This window comes from Hemiscyllium ocellatum, chromosome 21 (genome assembly GCF_020745735.1).
Source record: "Hemiscyllium ocellatum isolate sHemOce1 chromosome 21, sHemOce1.pat.X.cur, whole genome shotgun sequence".
Taxonomy (NCBI): domain Eukaryota; kingdom Metazoa; phylum Chordata; class Chondrichthyes; order Orectolobiformes; family Hemiscylliidae; genus Hemiscyllium; species Hemiscyllium ocellatum.
The window spans coordinates 8,406,142-8,419,503 of record NC_083421.1 but is presented as its reverse complement, the minus strand read 5'-3'; the positions used below and the strand labels follow the sequence as shown (position 1 = coordinate 8,419,503).

Sequence of the window (13,362 nt, the reverse complement as noted above, 5' to 3'; positions counted from 1 at the left end):
TTTAATTTATCAGGTCACTGTTGGTTTATCTATCTTTAGTGTCAACAGAGATGAAAATAAATGATATTGTTTGAAATCATTGTTGTGGTCCAGGAGAATGTGGTGTTGTTGGGAGACGTTTGGCTGTGTATTAATGATTTGGATTGATGGGAAAGTGTACCCCATGAACACCTCTGTCCCTTACCTTGCTGTAAATGTTTCAGATACGAAAAAATGGATATCCGTGTCCTTTTTTTGGAACAAAAACCTGCTTTGAGAGGTGGCGAAGATTGGACTGAAGCAGTGACAGTGATTATCTTTGTTGCTTGTTCAATTCGTGCACATCACTGCTATTAATCATGTCCATGCTAACATCACGGCTCGTATACAGTGGTCTCTGCGTCGGGCCAGTGGCGCAATGGATAACGCGCTTAACTACGAATCAGGAGACTGTAGGTTCGAGTCCTACCTGGCTCGAAGGGAAATGCAGGCATTTATTACGCTTTGAAAACTGATTTCTCTTCAACCGAAATAAGGTGTGAGTTTTTAATCTGCAGGAATAAGAACGCCTTCATTAAATGTCCACGAGAACCTGAGGGTCAATATTCCAGCGTCATCACAGAAAGGAAGACGAATAGTCGCACACGTTGGTCGTGGGTACCTTTCCATTTCGCAAAGCCACGGATCACATCACTGTTGCTCGCGGGAATGCTCGGCTTTGAGCATTTTCGTTTGAAACTCCTTGGCCCATGCATTCAGAGAAGAATGGAAAGTTCAATGTTCAACTAATCTTTATAGAGAGTGAGTTCCAGAGTCTACCACCTGAAGACTGATAAAGTTTTCCGACAAATCTATTCAAAGCTTTCTGCATCTTGTCTGAAATCTACAAACCCTGGTGATCGATCAAGAGCAACTGTTTCCTTCAATCTGTAATTCCATGCTCCTCATTATTTTGTAGACGTCAATCATGTCTCCTCACATTCAGCTCTGCTCTGAGAAAAATAACTCCCGTTTTGCCTAGGCCAGACCACTAAAAACATTCTTATGCAGGAAATCCAGAGTGTAACGTCGCTGTTTGTTTTGGTGAGTGTGTAGTAAGATTTACTTAGAATACTTTAGCTAGGTTGACTTCCAGTTTTTAAAATAGAGAGAAAATTATTCACAAAACTAAGGAATGAAACACAATGAACAGAATATAAAATACCCACAGATCTTAGCTATCTAAAGTAGACTTACTTATGCTTTTCAAAAAAATACACAACAGTCCTGATAATTAAGCCCCATAAACACAGAATACAAATGAAACTGGTTTACAGGTCGATATTAGAGGGGCAGAAGATGAGAGACATTCACATCACTGGCACACTGAAAACCTTCGTGTAATTAGGTGTGGCTGATACTTTGGCAATGGTTAACAAAATATTTAGGCTGTCAAATAAATTTTGAAATTCTTGTGTTCGCTGAAATTTCTTGCCTGTTTTGAGCAATTCGGTGAGTTGAGCAGTCCCACTTCTAACAGTCAGCACAAACTTTCAGAAAAAGTCACTCAATCCGGTAAACCGTTGTACTGCTCTCTTCGTCAAGAATGTATAAAAATACACCGTAACTTTCGTTTTCACATCCCGTGGGGCTATTTGTCCGTGTTCAACGACATAGTCCAGGAAGGTGACTTTGGCTTTGGCAGATATACTTTCAGTTAGGTTTACAAATCAGTTTGACTTCCGTATTCGATCAAACAAGCCCGAGAAATTCTGTAAATATTCAATTCATGAGAGACTGAATGTCCCAGGCACACAACACACCAAACTGTTGTATATCCAGCAATTACCTTGTCCGTTCTGAAATACGAGTGAAATCTTTTTCGCACAAACGGCATTACTTTAAATTTATGCAGTCCATTTGGCGTTACAAAATTGCCTTTGATCTTTCCGACAAAGTTTACTGTCAGTAACCTTTGAGGAATTCCAACTTGGAAATGTAAGTTGCTCTTCCAATCTCTTCCACATAGTCCTCCAACTGCAGATGCGTAGATGCACCAGTCTTTCTAACAACATTGACTTTGTGATAGTCCACACATAACTTTTGGGTCTTACCTGACTTTGGCACCATGATGATGGGTGAACTCCATTCATTGAAACTCACTTTGGTTATGCCATCTTGGAACATCCGTGACATCTCCTTATAAAATTGCACCAACTTTATAGGGTTATGCCTGCAAGGATGTTACAAAATCAGAACAGCAACTCCTATATTTACATCAACAACAAATAGGTTATTAATTCCCAGTTTATTTCAGCATGCAAGAGTAGTAACTCTTACGATTTTCTTCTGGAAGAGAACTGAATAACTTTACCAATATTGGACAACTTTTGCATTGTCCAATTTTGTAGCAGGAACGTCCAATGCAGAATTCCCTGAAATTGGTTCTTCCCAGTGTGTTGTATTCAATAACACATTCTCCCCTTGCATTCGTTCTCTGCCAAAATACCATTAGCGCATATTCCCATCACACATTCTGTGAGATTCCTTCATGCCAGGAGTTCCTATCAAGTAGCTAACCTCGCTCGATTTCCTCTTAATTTGATAAGGTCTTCGAAACCTTGCTTTAAAGTTTCACCAGTTAATGAAATTTAAATAAATACATTGTTCCCAGTGGCAAAATTCTGATTTTTTTTGTTTCTCATACACTTCCTGCTTCACCATTTGCTGCGATAATTTTAAGTGCTGTCTCGACAACTCTCCAACATTATTTAGTCCAATTCTAAACTTTGATACATCGTCCAAATGCGTGGTCTCTGTAACCTGACTTATTAATATTTCCTTATTAAATTTTAATGGTCCTCTTTCTTTATGCCCCAAATTGGTCTCAGATGATCTTAGTTTTGTGGATTCTTTCGATATATCTCAGATCGCAAACAGCACTGACGCAACTCCCTTATGGAAATAATCTGGCTACTCCGAACCATAAAACCTCAACATAGTATTTAATAATTGACGTCGCCTTTCCAGTGCACCCTGTGATTCTGAATGGTACACAGTGGATTTGATTCGTTTTAATCCGAAGCTATCTATATACTCCCTGGAAAGTTGGATGTGAAGTTTGACCCTTGATCTAATTGTATCCCTGATAGTAGTCTTTATTTCGTTTTTTTAAAATCCTCAATCCTTTTTGCTGTCATCTTGCAGAATTGAACAGTATTTGGAAATCTCGTCAATACATCCATTTATGTTAACTAATACTTATTCCCATCTTTTATTGGATGTAGGCAACCTACACAATGCATCAAGACAATTAAGACCGATTCCTTGAACGCTGCAGCAGGTATTAAAGGTGCAGGCTTTATTTTTCCCCATGGTATGAAATGCCTGACACGTTAGGCAAAATTCAATTACATTCATCTGCAATCCAGGCCAGTAAAAATGTCTTTGTATTTTAGCCTCCGTTTTCCTCACGCCTAAGTGACATCCAATTTTTTGGCACATGTGGCACTCGCAGCACCACTTTTCTGTACCGTACTGGGAAAAAAATCATTCTGCCCATTTCTCACATGCTTGAATATATGTTGGTCTCCATTTCCTCCTTAACGTATCATTTGCTAAATAATATCACACAGGGATGCATTCACTCTTCTTCCGAATTTATGTCTTCTGATCCAAGTGATTTAATTTTTCATCTTTCTGCTTTAACTCAGTAGCATAGCTGAGCTGAATATACTTGCATTATTAACGTTTGTCCCCTGCTGTGTCCAACTTACTTGATATTAAAAACATTGTAATCTTGATGCATTGTGTAGATTCCCTACATTCAATAAAAGATGGGAACGTGTATTAATTAACATAAACGGATGCAATCACTTTTCAGCTTCCTTATCCGTGCCTTTTGATTTCTCCTGCTTTCGATTGTGACTCTGTGATCGCGTAAAGACACAATCTGGGAAAATTCCTTTATTAACGTCCTGCATTGCTACTCTTGCCTGCAGCTCGACTGCCTTTTCAACTGGAGTACGGAGCAGGCTAACCGGTGATTGAGCTATATCATTTGCAAGCACAAATTGTTATCTTGGAGCTGAGAGTTTGTCCAGAACTCCCACTACAAACTCCCCACTCTTTTCTGCCCACTCTAGCTTCACTGTACATCACTGAGCAATGTTTCGTCCCACCATGAATTCCCGTGCACATAGTTCTTCAGGAGTACATATTTCCCCATCCTTCTGCATCACAGACTGAGACGATCCTGTGTCCCTTAATATTGTTACCTGTCTATTTGCTACTCCTGGCCAAGGTAAATAACCTTTAACTTTGCAGGTATATTTTTCAAGCAGACATGGCACTTCCCCCTTACCAACCTCTGATCGGTTTGTACACTCTGATGAAGCTTTCCAGCCTCCACTGTGCTTTCTATTACCATGCCAACTAAACATCCAGGCTTGTTTTGTTTTCCTGCATTTGATTTTACAGTGCTTTCCATAGTTCATCAATACTGATTTCATGTGGCCTACTTTATTGCAATGATAACCTCAGATCTTGTTCCCTTCAAGGTTTTCCTATATATCCTGTGATAAGTTATCCTCATGATCTTCACAGAGATTTAACTTTCCCTTTCCACGTGAGGATTTCTCTTTGCCCAATTTCTGTCCCTCAGGCTTAAAATGATTCTGGAAGTCCATCCTTGTTTTATGGATCAGTTCATTACAATCCGCCATTTCAGCTGTTCTCTTTGTCGTTTTCACAATATGCTCTTCCAGTGTAATCTTATCTTCAGCATTTATCTCCAGCGTTTTAATGTGAATTCCTTTAGTAATTGCCAATTTCTGAAGTTCAATCTCTTTCTGCCTTTCTCTCTGCTCTTCCTCTCTCTCTTCTTCGAATCGAGGCTGAAACTGCTTGAAATCTGGTCTCTTTTCCTTATCTCTCGCGTCTAACTCAAGCTGCTTCATATTCAATTAACATTTAAACATCTCTGCAAATTCTCATGAATTTTCCAGCTGGGTGAAATGCTGAGCTACTGCGGGGAGTGACTTCTCCTTTTCTCACAGAAAGAAGCAAATACAGCCCCAGCATTTTTGCTTATTCCAGAAGCCTGGCCTGAATCAGTTTTTTGTGAAAATGCCAACTTTTCATCGTCCATAGTCAAATAACCCTTTGTATCTAAATGAGACATGCTTTCCCAAGAACTGTCCACTACAATCCAAATCAACACCCGAAATGAAGACGCAGGCACATATCGGTTGCTCTTTTAATCCATCAACTGTCTTCCAATTTGTTATGAGCTAGGCTAAATCATCCAAAAAGTTATTAAGCAGACAACCCAGATCGTAACATTTTATTCTTTTTCGTTAAGTGTACAGTGATAATTACCCAATTAGCTAATTATAAAAATTCACAAAATCACGGATAGAAAAATAAAAAAATATATACAGAATACCCACAGAACTTAGTCTTTCCAAAATAAACTGAATTATGTTGTTCTGAAAGTACACAAAATTCCGAAAAAAGCACATTAAACACAGTGAAAATGAAACAGAAGCTTACGGTTAAAAATTAGAACGGCAGAAGGAGACAAGTTATTAATTAGTGCACCACTGCTGCAGGATCTAAAAACTGGAATTCAGCATTCCAGAATGACCACTCTTTTACCATTATACAGTTCATTTCTAAAACATAGAGTCTTTGGCCTCAAGCCTCAGCTGTTGATGGAGAAAAAAAAAGGCCTCACAGCGAAGAATTACATCACTATAACACTTCATCTGATTCGGAGCTTGAACTGATTTACAATGCCTTTGATAAAAAAAGTCAAGACACATAATCTTTGAGGAAAAGTACAGCTCGTTGTTTTTTAAAAGAGAGCATCTTTGTGACAGCGCGTCTGTCCAAATAATCTTCATAACTGAAATTCTACGAACAGACAATGTCCTGGTAAATTTGGTCTGCACAGTTTCCAGTGCTGTCACATCCCTGCCATAATGATAATTGCAGAAAGACACTCAATACTCCATCTAGAACCGATTGAGCAAATGAACTTAACAACTTAGAAATGCACAGAAACTGCACTTTTTCAATAATGTGACTTTTACACAATACTGCGCCGTGGAGAAAGTGAGAACTGCAGATGCCAGAACTCAGAGTCGATAGTGTGGCGATGGAAAACACAGTTGCTCAGGCAGCATGCGAGGAGCAGGAGAATTGCAGTTTCGGACTTAAACACCTCATCAGGAATGAGGTTTGTGGCCGTGGGGACTGAGAGATAAATGGGTGGTTTGGGAATTTGGGGGCGTGATAGCTGAGAAAGTGATGAGCAGATAAAGGGGGAAAATAAGTTACGAGTTCTGACAGGAGGTGGAGTGGGTAGGTTGGAAAGGTGATGTGCAGGACATAAGGGCAATGCTGACTTGGAGTCATGAAACTAGAATAATGTGAGCGAAGGGTGATTGAGGAAACTGGTGATCCCATGTGGCATCAAGGTCTCAAGTGGAAGATGAGACCTTCTTCTTTCAGGCGTCAGGAGTTTAGAGAATGTCAATGAAGGAGGCGCAGGACCTGCATGTGCTTGGCAGATTGGGAGGTAGAGAATGATTTACATCAGTGATGAGCTTCCAACTGCATATCCAAACTATCATTACGAACATGTTGTCACATCTCAAGAACAGTATCTGACACTACCCCCATCTAAGTAGAAGGCGAGGATTGCAGATGGGAGAGATTGTAGTCAGGAAGGATAGCGATAGAAAGCACAGTGCTTAGGCAACATCTGAGGACTAGGAATATCAATGCTTCGAACATACCTAGCGAAGAACTTATGCTCGAAAATCGATTTTCCTACTCCGTGGATGCTGCCTTACCAGGGGTACTTTTCCAGATCCACGCTTTTAACTCGACAGCACCACCACTCAACTGCTTTAGAAAATTAAGATGCACCTGTCACCACTCAGTTGGTTCTTCTGCCTCTTGCGAGAAAAACTGCAACATTCTTTTCCCCATAAATATCAGGTCATTCAGATCACTAAAGAACAGAAAACTGCAGAGACTGAATATCTGAGGGAAAACAAATTGTTGTAGAATTCTGCATTCTCTCAGAGCAACTGAATGTTTGAATATAAAGTTGGTAAAGGAAAAGAGGAATCCGCAGTTTGATAACTGCTACATTCTGTTTCTCAAAGGAAAAACGAGTTTCATCAACTGGAATGTTTCGATCAGACAATGCATGCTCACCCTGTCAGGTTCTGAGAGGAATGGTGGAATAGATATTGGCTTCGCCATTGCTGAACAGATGAAAAATATTAATATGACTTCCGAAACATTTGATGCTCCTGCAGAAAAGTCAATGTGACTCATATCCCAGCACAGACATTTCGGTGTGTATTTCAGAGTCCTGCAATATCACATTTAATTTAAAATATCTTTATTGATTGTTCCTTATAAATACGGCATACTCCATTTCAGAGTTCATTGGACAATATTTTACCCACTCACTTATTCAATGGCACATCACTCAATTTTAATACCCCTAATGTTCTATTCACGACTTATCTGCCAAACTGCTTTCACGAAGAAATTGCTTATTTTTAAAACCAAAGACTGAGCTTAACCAATGCCTGTTGGAAATCAACCATCATTCTGTCAATCTCTATCCGTTGTTTAGTGTGTCTCAGTGCCTGTCACCTAAATCCTGTGCCCTCTAGTTTTGAACTTCAACATATTGTGGAAATGATTTAGGCCAGTTGTCGATCCATGCTCCTCATGATTTTATAAACGATGAGAACATGACACACTGGCTGGAACATTCCAGCGAAAAAAACCCTGCTGACCCCATCTCCATGCTTATCTGAAGCCCTCGGCTCCCCGCAACATCCTTGTAAATCATGTGTGCACAGTTTCAATTTTCACAACAGAAGTTGAACATAATTGTAAACAGTATTCTAAATGTGATCTCACCAATGCTCCATATCGCCACGACATGACCTTCCAACTTGGATAATCGACTTTCTGACTAATAACGAAAAGCGTGCCAAGTGCTTTCTTCACCACATTGTCTCCTTGTGGCACCACTTTATCTGCTTTTATAAATTTTGCCTTGACTGATAAAGTTGTGATTGTCACTATGTTCTGCTGCCTTCACGGATATGTTGACCAACATGCAAAGTCTCTCTGTTCCCTTGGGTTTCCTCGTGTCCTGTCAATCACTGAGTAATCAGTTGATGTGTTACTTCCAATGTGCATCACCTCATGTTTTTCATGGTTAGTTTCAACGTCGCCTCTCTGAATGTGACATTTGATAAATCCATTTCTGTGCTCCTCCATCCTAAAATGATCTTCCTCACTATTAACCACTTTGCTAATATTCGTATCATCGACAACTCTGCTTATCATTTCCTCCTAACTTGTTCTACATTCTTTACACACATTCACAAACGACATGGGACCCAGCATTCATCCTTGTGTTACATCATTGAATACCAGTTCCAGTCACAAGCAACAGCCTTCTATCACCATCCTGTGTCTCTTACCACCACCAATTATGTTTGTATCCAACTGCCAGGGAACCTAAAATCCCTTTTCACTTGTATCCTCCTACCAATCTTCAGAGTGGTGTTGTGTTGAAGGCTATGTTGGAATCCACACAAATAACATCAACTTCACTACCCTCGTTCAAAAAAAAACCTGATCACTTGCCAATAAATTGTATTTAATCCAATCTGTTAGGTATGACATACTGTAACAAAACCGTGATGACTATCCCTGATGAAACCTTGCCTGTTGAAGTGGCAGTTAACTCTTTCCTTCAAGGTTTGCTCCAAAAGATTCCCTTCAATTGATGTGAGACTCACTGCTGTGTGATTCTCTGGTTTATCTCTCCCAATCTTGCGTTAGTCCAGTCCACTACAAACCCAAAGATGAAAGTAAACCATTGCTCAGAACACCTGCAATTTCCTCCCTTGTCACAGAGAGGAACATAAGATACAAGTTCATCCTGAATTGGGAATATGCTCACTCCAATCTGGAAAACCGCGAACACTTCCTCAGTCCCTATGTCAAACTGCTTAAGAACTTTTCCATCCCTCCTCCTGAGTTCTGCCCATATATCTTGCCACAAGAGGACTGTTTGCTCGCTAAACAAGTAAAGTGATTCAGTCAGTTATTCCATTTGCAGACACGACTGTACTGTAACTCTGGAGGATGATCATTCAGATATTTTAGGTTGAAAACGCTGTATTAAGCATTTGTGGTTATGAAATATTTTGCTTTGATAGCCACAGGCTATTACAGTGAGAAATGGTTTGAATTTTCTCCAACTGAAAAACATTTACTTAATTCCAACTCCTGTGCAGATTCCTATCTGTTCACATCTGATATGACAGAGATGTTGCTCTCTTGTTGTTTATCATATCCAGAACTGAGCGGCGGTATAAATCCCAAACACATGATTTCTATTTTCATTGACCTACGAAGTCGATGCCAGTGGCAATCATTGTAATGGGATTCATCAACACGAGAAACTGTCAGGATGAAAACAGTTCTGTCTTCTGCGTAGGGGGTCATTACAGAAGCACAGTATCCAGCCTCATGAGGGGCAAGACGAAAAGATGCTGAAAAGAGAAATCGAAGTTAACATATTTGGTCCAGTGACCCCGTCCTTGGCACTGATGATTTCCAGGAAAACTTCGGTCGATATGCAGAAGATATGTGGGGGTGCAGTAATTAGGAGGAAACGAGATGTCGGGATAGAGCCGAAAGAGAGAGACGAGCAGTTGGGCATAGGAATTGATAATGATCTGTTTGGAGCATTAACAACTGCTCACAGAGACTGTTTATGACTAACCAAAGGTAGTGTGTGACTAGGCCTGGTGAGTGTGTCGGGGGCCAACACATGGGAAACTTCAGGCCTCTAAAATGACTGAAATTGATCTGGAGGGTCGTGGGGTCCTCAAGCAGAAAATGGTCTGCTGCTTATTAAGCATGCGCTAAGCTATGGTGCAACACTGCAGTAAGATGAGATAGAGACGTTCACTTGGAAACATGGTTCTGTGCTAAAGGAGCAGTGAACCGGAAGCTAAGGGACACTTTTGGCTATAGAACTTGGCATTCTGCAAAACACTTAATACACGTTGCAGAGACATGGAGACAGCATAGTCAAGACTGGGAGGTATATATTCACTGGTATGAGACAATTTGGAAGGACAGAAAGGATAGTAAGGAAGGTCGTGTAACCCAAACATGGAAGGACAACCTCAGACCGATGCAAACAGATGATTTAGTTTCTATGGAGAATGAGATTGAATCGATTTGGGAGGAAATTAGAAGTTCTAAGAAGAAAATGTCAATGATAGTCGGAGTCTATCCGCCTCCAAATTTTAAGATGACATTGGTGAGGGCAGTAAACAAAGACATAAATAAGAAATGAAAAAAATGTATGGCAATTTTCATGCGGGAATTTAATCAACATGTCGATCGGTCGAAGCAGCTCAGTCAGAGTAGCCTTGATGGGGATAGTGTTGAGTGTATCTGCGATAGATTCCTTAAATAATGTGTCATGGAACAGGCCAACAAGGGGAGAGGTTAAGTTAGATTTAGTGCTGGTTAATGAACGTGGCAAGATGTTAGATTTGGCAATAGGTGAGCACTTTGGTGACGGTTACCAAATTCAGTTATGTTTACTTTAGATTTTCATAGGGATAGGTATACACCGGAGTGCAAGCGCTATTGATGGGGGAAAGAAAATTGCAATGCGATTAGATAAGATTACGCATTCAGAGGTTGGCAAAGAAACGGCACGGAATGGGCAGAATAGAAATGTGGAGCTTATTCAAGGAGCAGGTTCTGTGTGTCTTTGATAAGTATGTACCTGTCAGAGGGGGAGGAAATTGTCAAGCGCAGGAGTCATGATTACTGAGGAAGTTGAATCTCTTGTTGAGAAAGCTTGTGTTTCCATGAGGTGTGAATGCTCAGTTAAGGAGATTGAGAGTTACAAGTTAAACAGGAAAAACCTGAAGAGAGACTGAAGACGAGCCAGGAGGGGACAGAGAATTTGTTGACAGATAGATTAAGGGAAAATCCGAAAGCTTTCCATCGATATGTGAGGGCTAAAAGAAAGAATAGAATAAAATATGGCCAATGAAGAACAGTCGTGGTAAGTAGTGCCTCGAGTCAGAAGCGATGGGGGAAGCGCGAAAGCAATGTCTTTCGTCAGGATTCGCACTGGGAAAACAAAATGTTGTCTAGGACAATACTGAGAAACTGGCTACCAGACGAGATAGGTTTGAAGTTCCCAAAGACAAGGCGTCATAAGCTCTCAAAATGTGAACATACCTAAATTCCCCTGGACCGGATCGTATTTATCCTAGGACTTTCTGGGGAGCTCAGAATCAGATTTATGATTCTTCCACTTTGATATTAATGTTGTTATTGTTCAAAGTTAGAGGACCAGAACACTACAGGATCGTAAAAATTTCTCTCTCATTCAAAAAAGGGAGTAAAGAAAACCCTGGAAATTATAGACCATTGACCCTTCCCTCGGTTGTGGGTAAAGTGTTGGAAAAGTTCCATGAGATAAGATTTGTAATCATCTCGATTGGAATAAATTTATGAGGGCAAGTCAAGCCGGTTTTGTGAATGAGTGGACGACACTCACAAACATTATCGAGCTCTGTGAATTGGTCAATGAACTGCAGGTCGGTTTGCTCACTGAATTGGAAAGTTCATTTCCAGACGTTTCATCACCCTACTCGGTAACAATTTCAGTGGGTCTCCAGGCGAAGCACTGTTCATGATTCCTGCTTTTTCTTGATATCTTTGGGTTTCTTTGGATTGGTGATGTCATTTCTGATGGTGATGTCATATCCAGTTCTTTTTTTCTCAAGGGGTAGTCGATGACGTCGAACTCGAAGTATTTGTTGATGGAGTTCTGGTTGGAATGCCATGCTTCGATTAAATCTCCTGCATGTAGGTGCTTGGCTTGTCCTCGGATGGATGTGTTGCCTCAGGCGAATGTAATGTTTATCGAATGCAATATTTGTAAAGTTCTTGCATGGCATTTTGGAAATGACATCCGTTTTTGCATATGGACAAATAGGCAGAAAACGAGCCACCAGGATACATGAACATCAACTAGCCACAATACGATGTGACCCTCTCTCACTGGTATCCTTACCCACAGATAAGGAAAGACACTACTTTGACTTGGACAACGCATCCATCCGAACACAAGTGAAACAGAGACACACACGATCTTTCCAAGAAGCATGGAATTCCAAATGGAAATCCATCAAAATCATATCTCGATAGACTTCATCTACAACTCGCTGAAAAACAGAATAGAAAATCATATCAGTACAGGAAAAGACATCGCCAACCCAAAGAACCGCAAGCATATAAATAGAAAGCAGAATTCATGAACAGTCCGTCACCCGATGGCACACTGAATATATTAACCAGGAGGGTAACGATGGGTCTGGAAATGAACCTTCCAGCTCAGTGAGCAAATCTTCATCTGGGAAGCTAAAACTGAGCTACAACTCTTGTCAAAACTTGCCAGGTGATTAAACAGATTTATGAGGATAAAGCCGTTCATGTAATGCACGTTTGGGTTTCAGTTAGCCGTTTGATAAATTTCGCCACGGCAGGTGACTCACAAAATACTGAGGTATGGGAATGAGGGGGATGTCATGCTTTGTATCAGAAATTAGCCGCCGAACGAAGGCAGAGGGTGTTACTTGATGGGAAAACTTCATCCTGGAATTCTGTTGCTTGTGGTGTACTGCAACGATCTGTTTTGGGTTCACTGCTTTTTGTCATTTTTTTGTAAACGAGCTGGATGGGGGCGGAGAAGGATGGGTTAGTAAATTTGCGGACGACACTACGTTCGGGAAAGTTGTACACAGTGCTGAAAGATATTGTAGATAACACAGTCACACAGGTATTCATCAGAGCTGGGCTGAGAGTTGGCAAATGGAATTGAATGCAGAAAAGTGTGAGAAAGAACATGGCATTAAAATATCACAGAATATAAAGATTGATAGCAAAAGATTCTAGTAAAATATAAAATGAAAAAGAGAGGCAAAAGTAAACGTTGACCCTCTCGTGGATAAGAAGGGGCATTTACTTAAGGGATATGTGGAAATAGCAGTGACATTGATCAGGCATTTGTGTCGGTCTTCACAGTGGAGGATATTAATAACATGCCAGTAATTGACAAAGAGATGACGTTTGGTGACGACCTGGGAACAGTCATTATCACAAAAGAACTAGCGTTGGATTGTTGCAGCTAATATTGCAAAGGATGGTTACGTCTCCAGGACTTGATGGAATATATCGCAGGGTACTAAACACAATGGTATGTGCTTGCGGTAATTTTCCAAAATTCGTTGGTCTCTGGCCAATCCCAGCAGA

At 40.5% G+C, this 13,362-nt stretch overlaps 1 non-coding gene across 1 annotated transcript; it reads left to right on the top strand.

The window, feature by feature from the left end:
- The first annotated feature begins 383 nt into the window (after window positions 1-383).
- On the top strand, window positions 384-456 carry trnar-acg (transfer RNA arginine (anticodon ACG)). Its single transcript has one exon. It is a non-coding gene; the product is annotated as a tRNA-Arg (tRNA).
- The last annotated feature ends 12,906 nt before the right edge of the window (window positions 457-13,362 follow it).